This window comes from Spermophilus citellus (assembly GCF_964194105.1).
Source record: "Spermophilus citellus genome assembly, chromosome: 2".
In the NCBI taxonomy this organism is placed as follows: domain Eukaryota; kingdom Metazoa; phylum Chordata; class Mammalia; order Rodentia; family Sciuridae; genus Spermophilus; species Spermophilus citellus.
In genome coordinates, this window is record NC_138183.1 from 70,705,236 (window position 1) to 70,718,966 (window position 13,731).

Consider the following 13,731-nt stretch of genomic DNA (forward strand, 5'->3'; position numbering starts at 1 on the left):
CTTACCAATAAAATGGGGATAATGATATCATCCTTACATTGATCGTTATGAGGTGTGAATGAGGTGACTCATGAAACACATTTAACAGAACAAACACTTTGTACATATACTTCACAGACTAGTAAAAGAACTTACTAAATATGAAAGTATATATAAATGAAGTGGTACAGAGTATGGAGATTGAGGTCAGATCATATTATTTATAAAAGTTTGCTTGTACCTTCATTAGCTCTGTAAAAATGGGATGGTTTTTTGTTAGAATGCTATGAGAGAGCGATGGAAATTGCCCAGTAAGAGATTGGTCAGTGTTGACCAATCACTATGAAGTAAATCTCCTTTCTCTTACCCTTATTACCATCTCCTACCTTGACTTACAAAACAGTGAATTTGAGTCTAATATTTTAAAAACAGTATATATTATTATTAAAACAGGACATGTGCGTGGTGGACAGTTGGAGAACACAGACAAACAAATAACAAAATTTATATTCCTTACTGAAAATCTTTCCATAATATATATTGTACCAATATAACTAAAATACATAATATACACAACATGTATGTAATTTAATGCCAAAAGGAGATCAAAAAGAACATATTGCTTGTAAGATGTTTTTCTTGTCCATCAACAATCTCCAATGTTCTATTAATACAATTTTGTGGCATGTGAAACCAAGATCATATTTTAATTTCCCCCGAGTGTCTCCCAAATGTCTTTCATGATAGGATTCCATCCAAGACTTACCTGTTGCATCTCTTAGGTCTTTTCTTCATCTGGTGCAGTCCTTTTCTCTTGTATTTAATGACAGTGATTTTTGAAGAGACTTTACCAGTTGTCCTGGGGAGTCCCACCTTCTGGATTGTGTAGTTTTTTTCCTTGTAATGTTGTTCATTTAATCGTTCATCAAGTAAAAATTTGTATACGTGAAATGCATAGTCTTAACCGTTCAGTTCACCAAGTTTTGAGAAATGTATACACTTCCATAACCACCACCCAGGTTTCCATCACCCCATGTCCCTCATAGGCAATCATTGCAACAGTTTCTATCACCATGTGTTTGACTGATTTAAACTTCATACAAATGGAATCATGTACTATATACTTCTTTGTTGCTGTGTTTTGTCATTTAATATATACATTTTTATTTACCTACATATATAGCATGTGTTAGTAACTCATCTCTTTTTTTGTTTCTGTGTGGTATTACTAATACATGAGTTTATCCCAATTTATTTTTCCAATCTCCCATTGATGGACATTTCAACTGTTTCCAATTATTAACTATATGAATCATGATGCTATAGCACTCTTACATAATAATGTTTTTGTGGACACATTTTCATTACTCCTGAGTAAATATCAAGGAGTGGAATGGTGATTGTAGGATAGATGTAATGTTTAGTTTTACAATCAAATACCTGGCTTTCATTCTGTACTCTTACTTGCAATTTATGAGAGTTCCAGTTGTTTCATATCCTCAACAACATTTAGACTTTATTTTAGCCATTCTAGAAATTGCAAAATATTATTTCATCATTGTTTAGATTCACATCATCTCAATTACTGGTTGAGTTCAATTCCATATGTTTACTGACCATTTGTATAACTTCTTTTGGCATATCTGTGGAATGTATCTGCTCATTTTTAAAGTTAAGCTCATTGTATTTTTATTATTATTGATTTGTAGAGGTTCTTTATATTTTTTTTGGATAAGTCTTTTGTCATATATATATATATATATATATCTCAAATATTATTATTTGAGATATATATCAAATATATATATTTATATCTCAAATATTTTCCCTGCCTGTTGCTTGCTTTTTATTTTCTTAATTATGATTTTTGATGAGTTTTAAATTTTATGAAGTCCAGTTTATTAATAATTTTTATTGTAATTAATTATGTTTATTATGTATATTTTCATCTTCTATGAGAAATATTTACTTATTTCAACTTCAGAAAGATTTTTTCTCTCTTAGAATCATTACTGTTTTAACTTTTCATTCATGTTTATGATTTTTATTAATTTTTATGTATGGTGTGAGGTAGTAGTTGAAGGTTATTTTTTGCTTTGTCTAGTTGTTCCAGCCCTATTTATTGAGAGAATTTCCTTTCCTCTGAATAGCTTTTGTGTCTTTGTTAAAAAATCAGTTGGCCATATATATGTGTATCTATTTCAGGATTCTCTGTTTTGCTCCCTGATTTTATTTGTTGATCCTTATGAAAATATTGCACTGAAATCAGGTGAATTGCCAATAATTTTTCCTTTTTTGTATGTGTGTGTATCCCCATCCATTCATCCATCCTAGATCCTCTGCATTTCTACATACATTTTAGTATCAGCATGTCAATTTCTACCAGAACCTATTGGGATTGGGATTTTTTTTTTTGTTAAATCTACAGAGCCATTTGGGGAGAATTACATTTTAATAATATTCAGCCTTTCAATCTATGAATGTGGCATATTTCTCTATCTAGATTTTCTTTAATTTCTTTTATGTGTATTTTGTGTTTTTTAGTATAAAGGTCTCCTACAATTTATAATTTTTGTAAAGAAATATTTCTGTTTTCTATATTTTGATGTGATTATAAATGGAATGGTTTTATGAATATAATTTTCCAACTGTTGGCTACTAATGATTAGAAATATAATTGATTTTTAAAAAGTTGACCTTGTATTCTTTCATCGGATACCTCCCACTTTACTTTTCTTCTTTAGGGGATATTGACATCAAGCCCATAATAGTGAACTAAACACAGTTTAAGATTCTTGCATAGCAGTACCAAAGAGCAGGTTTGAGTTCATTTACATTTACTTATATCCTTCTTCATATTAAAAAAAAAAGCTTAATAAAATTGTACAGAATGAAGCAAAGAATGGGACCATCTCTAGAAATTGAGAATTTAATTATATAGGACCCCGAGTGCTATATAGGTTACTTAATATTATGAAATTGTGTTTAATAATACCTTGTACATATATAGCCAATCTTACAATGTAGAGAGAATTTTCATACAGTTATTTCACTAGATCTTGGTAATAATTTTATCTCTATATTAATGATATTAACTAGTGATCAGAGAAGATGATTTTTACAAGGTCCCACAGCTCATTAGAAAGTGTCAGGATTTAAAACTAGGTCTTCTGATATAGTGTTCTAATGTATCTGCCCAGTAACTACTACTAGATTGGAAGGGTCCCTGAGAAACCAGTAGAGAATATTGCCCAACCCTCCTGTGGGGTAGCCAGCAACTTTTCAAATGATGGCCAAGCGAGGCTGGTTTTATTTTGACAACAAAAACCATTGTCCTCTTTTCTTGTGGAAATTTCCCAGTACTTCTTGATTTCACTTTATCCCCCCCCCCTTCCCTATAAATCTCTGTGTATCAGTCAGAAACTAGAGGCCTTGCTTAGAAATCTCACAAAGGACCTGTTCTGATATGTAAGTGACCATTTAAAAGGATTATTCATGCTTGCTGGTTGGGATTCAGACATTCTGTGGGGCTCTGACGTGGTGATTTGTTTTGGGTATTTGATCTGTTGTGTAGCTCCCAAGTGGATTCTCGTGATGGACACTTCATAAGCTTTATTCTTCCTAGGTAAAATAAATGCAGCTTTAATATGTTGATATTGTCAGTGGTTTCCTATATAGCTCATTTTTTTGAATTAATAAAATCATAGGATTATGTCCATAAATGCCAGGCCCCCAAAGAATAACAATTGAGTAGCAGAGACACATTAAATGACCCACTTGCCTAATCTCCTTGGATTCCAGAATAAGGGGGGGCCTGCACCTTTGAAACTGATGAATTATTCAGACAAACTTCCATTGTTCACAGATAATTGTTGTTTCCCAAGGGAAAGACTTTCAGTGTCTTTAATTTCTACTCTTACAGTGTCACTAGAACAAGGATTCCATTTACCTCAGAATAATAAAGTTTCAGCCCTGAAAATGGCATTCTTTTGGGGCTTTGTCATTCTGAATATGTCTGATCTGTGGTTGTAGATGAGTCTTTGTTGCTGAAAATATTTTGGTTCACATGATTTGACAAGTGAAGCTCATTCAAAGTATATTTGTGGCCTGAGGTTTGTTTCCACCCCACATAGAGGTATTAAATAATCCTCTATGTCATCATCCTTCAATAATATTTATGAAGCACCCATCTGTGCTTGGGGCTGTGCCGAATGCTGTGTAAAACAAGGCAAACACACAGGCTTGAATCCTGCTCACTGGGGATATTTACTCTCTCAAACAAGGCCAGCATCCTTGGAGACATCCAGAGGAGCCAGATCGGAGAAGTGTTTTGACTATGAGGAAGGCCATGGGAGGTCCACACCCATGAACATGGCGGTGAGGGAATAGGTTCTCTCCTACCCTTTCTTTGCTTTTTGTGCCACCCTTGTTTTCCACCATTTATTCACTCAGGAGATAGCTATTAAGGACCTTCTATCTCTTATACATGGTCCCTTACCATGGTAGAATTTTTAGTCTAATAGGGAAGACAAAGAATTAAAAAGTAAAGAAAAATTACAGAAATGCAAATTGTAACACAGGATGGGGGAAGTGAACTTGGTGCAGTAATAATTGGTGGGAAGAGAGCATCCTGCTTAGGATGCCAGGGAAGGACTATCCCAGGAGGTCATGATTAGGACCAAAGAGCAAAAACATGCAGCTGGATCTGGCTGTGATGCTGGGATTAGAAATGACCCATAGACCACATGTGAAAATACTTATTCCTGAGACTGTAGTTTATAACTATTTGTTGCCAATCTCCAATCGAAAATATGTACTGTAGTTTTATCTTGAACATACTCATCTGGCTGTTGGAATTCAGACAGTGCTAATCCTACAAGTATGCAAGTATCTTCTGATCTGTGGTGACCTTGATCCTTGCTACATCCTTTAGATCTGGGCTATTTCATCCCCCAGATCAGTCATGATGTATAGCGGTAATGGGAGACACAGTGATGTGAGTTAATATCTACTATTTGGTCTCCTATACATTGCTTCTGCTATAGAATTATGGGAATTATTTTGCCATATATGTTCATGTCTCCTTTACTAAAATGACAGGAAAAAAAAAGAAAAAAAAACCCTTTATTGTAATAGTTAATTGTCCTTAAACTCACAGTTGACTAAGTTTGGATCAAGACAAGAAAGAGATGGCAGCTTCAAATGAGGATTTTGTAATAGGAACTTAAAAACCTGCACCATAGGGACGTGAATCAAGAAGGACCTGGAAGCTGTTAATGCCCTAGGACTGAAGGGTCAAGGGGAGGGATCAGGTAGCCATAGCCCAGGGAGGCCTGGCTTGTGGGAGATGGGCCTTCAGATGGGAGCTGAACTTGCCAGGGAGGGACAGATGCCCCACTGTTTTGTTTCTCTTGCTCTCCAATCTCCTACTGGTACCTCCTATTGACTAAACCAGGAAGCCAGCAGGCAGCCTGTGGAATGCTGCTCTGGGCAGGAGAGCAGGGCCTCAGTGAAATGGGGTTAGGGGTTAGGGGTGGGGGAGTGACCAAGGGGCAGCCGGTGTAACCAGCACAGGAGCCTGTCATTTTGGAGCTCTATTTGCTCTTGAAGTCTCATCTTCTCCCCTGTTTGGGAGACTCAGGCAGAGAGTTGATTTAATCAGGGACCAATCCTTTCATAACTGATCTACTAGAAGCCCCATTCTTATTATCTCAAAAAAATTGATGTACTCCTCTTTTTTCTGATTGACTTTCCCACCATAGACAACCACAAAATATGTTTATTGTTTATCCTTTTGTTTGTGTAAATTGTTGTTTCATTTGCATATAGATTTCAGTTATTGTGGTTAGTGCTCTGTAATTTGTACTTGATTTAAATTTTTTTTAAAACTTTTTTCCACTATGTTTTAGGACCCGTTGGGTGGCTGTGCGTACACCCAGGGTGTTGCATCTAACTGTGGCACTGCAGCCCCCAGTCACTGCTCGTTTAGCTTCCTGAGCAATACACAATCAGACTGTCTCTCACCTCCTGCCACAACTGTTAATGCTGCATAGGCTTCTGTGAGTGTGTGTGAGAATTTCTTTGAGTCGTGTATCCAGGAGCCAAATTGTTGGGTAGGAATGGGAGTCTATATTAAATCCATTTTGACGAATGCAGTCAGGTCACACTCCAGAATGCCTTCCCCAGTGCGCTTCCCCTACCAGTTCTGAGTTTCTGCATCTTCAAATCCAGACCAATGCTTTTTATTGTTTAGCTTTTGTTTTTTTTCCAGTGTAAAATAGATAGAATAATATACCATTGCTATTTTCATCTTATGTTTTCATATGCTTGCAGAATTTGGGGTCTCCTTTTCTATTAACTGTCTGTTCCTGTCCTTTGCATATTCTATTTAGGGTTCTTTTTTTCCCTTGATTAATTTTCAGAAATTCCTTGTACATTCTAGATATTGTTGTCAGTTTTAGGCACTTCTAATTTTTTTTTCTTTTTTTGTACCAGGGATGCTTAACTACAGAGCCACATCCCTAGTCCTTTTCTATATTTTATTTAGAGACAGGGTCTCACTGAGTTGCTTAGGGCCTTCCTAAGTTGCTGAGACTGGCTTTGAACTTGCAATTCTCCTGCTTCAGCCTCCCAAGCTGCTGGGATTACAGACATGTGTCACTGTGGCTGACTTCATCTTCTTTCTTTGAAGAAAAAAATGTCTCTGGATTCTATATTGAAATTGATATCAGCAAACAGATCTCATATGCACTCAAATGTGACATGTATTAATAGAAACTTCTCTAATTTTCCCTAAAATTGCTCTTCTTGAGTTTACTCTCTGAGTGACTCATTTACTACTCTGATAATAAACTTTGCTATAATATTAGGCTTCTAATCCTCCCTCCTATGAATCAGAGTTTTGTTACAAAAATCCATTCAATGTTTCTGAGTCATCCTTTCTTCTCTATTCCTACTTTTACTTTGCTACTCTGGTTCTTATACTCGTTGCTTTGGACTAATGCAGTAGTCTGTGGACTATCCGGCCCTCCTCTGATTATTTTTTGGACTACCCAAGGACAGTTGTTGTAAAGTCACACAATTCTCTCCCTTGCTTAGCATTGCTTAGTGGCTTTGAATGCTTGCAAAAGGATATCCCATCTCCTGATTTTACGACCTGTGTAAGCCCCTGATTATGAATATCTCCCTCTTGCCTACATTCCTTCCCTGCCTTCTGGACGTGTGCTGCTTACCATTTCCCACACTCCTTGGCCTCTCACAAATGTGTTCCCTTTGCCCACCCCCATGCATTCTGTTCTTCCTTTTCTTTGAAAGTTTGAGGCAAGCATCACCTTGTCAGTGAGTCCTTCTTTGATATGTGTTCCCTCCACCCTGAAGCAGTGCACTTACTCTTATGGATCCCTTTGTCACAGTCATCACCAGCATTGAAAACACTGACTTGTTTCCTCACATCCTGGTTGTACCTAGTGCTTGGCTCAGGACATGTTCTTGATAAATACGTATTGAGCCAGGTGCAGTGGCACATGCCTGTAATCCCAGCAGCTTGGGAGGATTGTGAGTTCAAAGCCAGCCTCAGCAACTTAGCGAGGCCCTAAGCCACTTAGTGAGACCCTATCTCTAAATAAAATATAAAATAAAATATCTGGGGATGTGTTTCAGAGGTTAAGCGCCCCTGGGTTCAATTCTAGTACCAAACAAACAAACAACCCCCCCAAGAAAAAAACAAACATCCTAAAACAACAAAATGCATAAACATAACCATTAAATGCACAAATGAGATTTCTTCCCTGTGTGAGTACTTTTTTTTAAAAAAATTCATTTTGAAGAAATAGTAACTAAAACCCCCCAATTCTTTTGACTTTAGTATAGAGATAAATCTGGCTATGCTATCACTTGTTTGTAGAGGAAAATAAACTACATGATAAGAAGAGAGTGGACAGTGCTTAATTATCCAGTCTTTTGGGGGGTATAATAAAATTGTGTCTGACTTGGTTTTCATTTACAATTTGTAGCAAGTTGGATGTTTAGTAATGACAGGTGAATATTGAAGCCTGTAGCACATATGACTTCATCAGGGTGAGACAAAAGGAAGCAACTGCACAGCAATTTCCTAGTCAAAAATTAAAAGGTTCAGGCTCACCACAGTCTCAACTTAGAATGGTTTATTTCTTACCCTGGTAAATGGGAAGAGGAATGGACTCATTACAGGACATTTATAGGAGCCTAACATTGCCTTCCTGTATGATCTTTGTGTTCACCCTAGTGGGATAGATGTTGAGAATGGTTCATCCCATTATTCAGTGTTTCTAAGAGTTGGTGTCTGATGAGAGAGTGATCTTGGGCCTACACTTGGCAGAGGGCATTTGTGTATTAGCTAGCTAGAGTGAGAAGAATAAATACACACTTAAGACCAGAAGAACAGGAGACCTGGAGATGTTGGAGAAAGCTTCTTCATTCAGTTTCTCAGAGCCACCTTTTCTGAGTTGGTTAGAAAAGCTTTTGGATGAACATTAGATGACCAGAGTTCCAAAATATATAGTCATCATCACCCGCCCATTTGAACTGAAAGATGAACTATTTTGGAAGTCAGCTCTCTCTCTCACCAGCTATATTTGCAAGGACTCTTAGTTACTCCTTGATGCTGACTCTGGAAGGGCATTGTTGTTATTAAAGGTACTCAGTATCCAATTCTCAGTCTTTTCACTGACTTGGTCCCTTTGCCTTTGTTGTTACTCTGAGCTTTGGTGGACTCAGCTATACGGGACAAAGGCCCTTCACATCACCCTGAGTGACTGGGGCCTACAGACCATTTGAAGCGGAGGTTTCAGTGCCATCCAGTCTAGAGCATATAATTAAGTGGCATGCTCCCAGTGGAATGTTGACTTCATGGCCCGCCTCATTTCTAATCTTAATTTTTGGGTCTGTCTGGTTAGATAATCTTCTTTTATTCTTTGTGAGTTGAAATTTTTGTCCACTTTAAAAACCAATCCCATTAATTACTACAGAGTGGAATATGGGTTGATAAAAATGTCCCATATTTTGATTATGGTGGTAGTTACCCAGCTATGTACAGTTGTCAAGATTCATGAAACTGTACAATGAAAAGTTATAAAAAATGATGAATTTTATTTTTAGATTTATACTTTGATAAGGGTGATAAAATAATCAAACCCTACTTATTTAAAAATAAAATAAAGCCCCTTTCTGGGTCTTCTTTTATGACTGGAGTTAGGAATTGTTACTCTCTTTGGATAGTCCCAGTTCCCAGTATAGATTTGAATAAAGAGACCACCAAAAAAATTTGGCCCTATGCCAGAGAGGGGCATGGCCTTCAGAATCCCTGTCCTCTGTCATCCTCTGTGGGGTGAACGTAAAAAGAACATTAAAAAAAGAACGTAAAAATCCTATCTGTAGTCTTACCTTCTTTGGAAAAATCTTACCTTTAGCGTTGGAGCTTTTCCTGTTTAAAAGTCATTAGTCAGACTTACTGGTGACCTAAAGGATGGGAGGAAGACAGGGAGCCCAGCCTAACTCTGATCCATCCTCTTAGTCCAGTCACCAGAGGAGCCTGGCGCTGGGGCACTGCTTCTAAATGAGGGACGTTGATAAGACATATGAGGCCTGCTGACACATCTGGAAGGAAAGTGTTGCACTTTCTGTTGGTGCTTCATGTTTTGCAATGTAGTTTTTCACTCCATTAATTTAAAACAACAAATTTTAGAATGAAGTTTAAAACTCTGGCCTCCTAGGGTAGTGTAAGCGGTGTCTGTGGGAGCACTGCTTAAATGCTTGCTAAATATCACCCATTCCCTGGGCTGAGGGAGGATGGAATCTAAGAGATGCATGCAGGGTGAACCAAACAATTGAAAGTTTTGCCTGATTGGCCAAACAATAGAAGAAAGTGATTGCATTTTTATTTACAGTGAACTCTGTCATAGTGTCTCATTTGACTATCAGCACAAAACCTAATAAACTGTTATTATGGACATTGTGTTTATAGAAAAAATATGGTTTTGACAGGTTAAGTAACTTGCCCAAGGTCACACAGCAATAAAGATGCAGTTGAGACTGGTACCTTCAGATCGAATGACCCAAACCTCTTAATCTTTTTACTAGTCGTCTGGTTGAGGATGGGAGAAATTCTGATTATTCCTTAAGGGAGAGGTATTTGTGCAGGTTGGTGTGGGGATCCAGGCTGAGAGGGTCCTATGTTGCCCAAAGGGTGGTAGATGACATCAGATAAGCATAACTAATTTCAATGCAAGACATTTTGTGATTTGGACCCTGAACATGTCTCTACTGTTTAGTAAAGAACTGGGAAGAAGTTCCTGGTTTTAACTTAAGAATTCCAGGGAAATTGAGTGGAGTTCAAGGTAAAGTTTGAATTTTATGCCTTTGTGGGAGGATCTGCTTGACATTGTGAGATCAGCAGGAGCAACAGCACCAAAGAACATTTATCAGGTTTCAGAGTGTTGCTGGGCTATATTCTGTGTGAAGTGGGTTAAACAGAGCCTTTCTTCTCTCCAAGAGCTTTAAATCTGAGACAGATGACACTGATGACCTGAAACATGAAAGACATCGATTAAGTACAGTGGGTTCCTTTAGTAAGTAATGCGTTAGCAGTAGGCTCTAAGACGTCATGCCTAGAAAAATAAAACTTGCCAGCTCCTGTCTACGTGTCGCTGAGGTGAAGGTGGAGTCAAGACCTGGGGAGCCATTCATCTCATCTTTGATCATGTTCCTGCCTGAAGTTCAACTTTGTCATTTGGAATTCCAAACTCTTACAGTCCCTGATTCCATCTGTGGTTTATATTCCAACACAGAGGACAATTCTTTGGTATATTGAGACCTATATCTGGGAATGCAAAATCTGCAACCAGGACTTAAATTGTATCAGTCAGGCTCTTTGTGCAGTGAATGCGAGAAAACTAGCTGAAATGAGACCTGAATAGTAAAGATATGTATTGGCCTGCATAACTATAGTAGACTTGGCCTCACGTAAACCTTGATCCAGCAGCTCAAATGCTACTAATTTTTGACCTGGAGATTTCCCTTCACCTGTTCTGCCTCAGAAGGTGTCATGTTCATCATCAGGCTCCTTGTGTCTGCCATTGTAGGCCAGAGTCTAGGTAGCTAGTGTCTGCAGGATTTCTAGACCTCAGACCATGAACCACTCTGTCTATGGGAATGGGAGACAAAGCCTTTTTTTCCAAAAAGAAACTAAAAACCTAACCTTGAATCTTGATTTTGTTGGGGTTTGTACCTTGTGTGACCTGCTGATTTGCTGGAGCCATGAGAGATGAGATAGGCTGACAGTCTCAAGCCCCTTCCCCTCAATAGGTAGAGTCAAAGGGAGGGTTATTCCATTTCAAACCAAATGATGGATGATGGATGCATTTATTATCCAATGCAAGATCTTGAGTTTTCCTTTCTGGAAGGAGTAAATATAGCAGTTTGGGACCTAGTAGATGGCAAAGGGTGTAATTCTGGAATGGGTATCCAGGACCCTGTTCCTTTGACCTCCTCAATGGCTCTGTAAACCCTTCACTACTCAACAGTAATTCACCATAGTATTCAAGTGGCAACCCTGGAGCTTGCCTATGACCTTTGCATATGCACAAATACAGTTGCCATCTGTTCTTCCTTTCCATCTTTTTTATTCCTTTCTTCCCCCTCCCTCCTTCCAGCTGTTTCTCTCTGCCTCCTTCTTTGCTTTCTCTTCTCTTCTTTGTCTTCCCTTCCTCCAGTCTTTCCTTCTTACCTACCTCCCATGTTTCAATTTTTGAAAGACCCATCTTTAGCGCCTTCTGTGTGCCAGACACACTGCCTGGATCTAAATATTCCTGCTGAAGCTCATCTTTACCATCAACAAAACTTATTAATTTTCTTTGTGTAAGGTATTCTGCTGGATTCAGAGAGGTCTATCAATGTGAACCTCAAGGGCAGACCTGGGAAGTATTTCCAAACTCTGATGGCATTTTATCCTACAGATAAAAGACAAGATTCTACTACCTGTATTTTGGGGAAGGGTGGGGTGGAATGAGAATGTTCTAGAGAAAAGAATTTTAAGAAGAGCAAGCATTTATGATGCTATCCTCTCTTAGCTCCCTTGGCCTCTGCATTCAGACTATCTCTGTGTGAATTTTGATTCTGCTTTCTGGCTCTTTGGTCTTGGACTAAGCTATCTTCTGAGGGTTTCCTCTCCTAAATGAGGATAATAACAACACCCTTTTCACTGAGAATTAAATGAGATGCTTAGAACAGTGCCTACTCACAGCATGAGCTCAGTGAAAGTCTGCTATTATTATTAGATGATGGCGTTTTCTAGAAAACAAACTAAAGCATGGACAGACTCATCTCATGACTAGTTTCCAGTTCTTCCATAGTAGGGACCAAACCTGAGTCAGTGACTAGAATCAGATCCTGTACTGTTCATATAGAAAATAGTGACTGTGTGGGGTCCTAGCTGTGGGTCCCTCATATTCCACAGCAAAACAAGGCTTTGTGAAGACTATTGTGTGAACTTAGAAAGCCCTAGGGTATTTTGTAGTTTTTTCAGATTATCTCATATACGTATGTCATTCCATATACATATGTCAAACTTTTAGTTAGTGACCCAGGAATAGATCCACCGTCTTTTTGATCCTTGCCTTATAATTAATGTCCTATAAAGTGGTTACAGATGAGAAATTTCTTGTTCACTTTATCAGGTGTTTCTACAGAAAATATATTGGACCTATAGGCCCTGTCTTTTTAGAAAATTTCACTTTCTGGGAAAATATTGGCTTTCTTTTCTTCTTCTTTTTTCTTTGCTTTTAAAACACATCTGTGTCTGTCTGTTTTCTGGCCAAAAGCCATTAAACCCTGCTATAACCTGAAACATTTATCCCCACCACTAATTGTGATGATAGGGTTTTGACTATGCATTACACATATATCCCCTTAAAACATATTATGTGATTTGTGTGCACATTGTAAGCATTTGTCCATTTCCTAATCTGTTTAGTAGTTCAGCCAAAAGCTACAAAACTAAAATAAGAGAAATACAGTAACCAAATGAATCACTGTGTGATATGAAGAGATTTATACAAATGAATTTCTTTGTTAGGAACATAACACTGTCTACTTCCTTTCTTAACAGCATCTCAACCTTAATTTATTATAATAATTGTTTTCTGATTTTATACTGACTTTGGAAAAATTCACAAGATTCTCTGGAGTCCCTTTATCTGCAAAACTGTTAGCCAAATCCCCTAGAAAGAGACTAGGAGGTGAAGGGTGGGTGTTCCTCCCAAAATGGAGTTTCTTTACATGAATGTTATCAAACCGATTGGGGGCAGGAGCACAAGGAATTTGAGAGTGAAGACTGATCCAGACAAGGCCACTTAAATTTATAAAGGAAACTTTTTATCTAATAGCCAACTGTCAGGGTGATTCAGAGGCCAAAAGGCTGGGTTGTTGCTCTGATTGTGCAAGACATTGAGCCAGGGTGGGTGAGAGTCAGGTTTGCATTATTACTACAGTGAAATACCAGAGGAAGTTAATGTTATAAAGAGAAAAGGTTTATAGAGCTCACAGCCTTGGACATTCAGAGGAATGGCACCTGCTGGGTTCAGTTTTAGCCAAGGCCCTTTCAGCTACTGTTGTGTCATGGTGGAGGCACACTCTACCATGTATGGGGAAACTCTTACATGGCCAAACAGGAGATGGTCAGAGAGAAAGCAAGACTGGGATCCCACAATTCCCTGTATG

At 38.0% G+C, this 13,731-nt stretch overlaps 1 protein-coding gene across 1 annotated transcript in view; it reads left to right on the plus strand.

The window, feature by feature from the left end:
• Positions 1-13,731, plus strand: part of PGM5 (phosphoglucomutase 5) — a 173,406-nt gene that overhangs the window by 30,900 nt on the left and 128,775 nt on the right. The window lies entirely within an intron of this gene.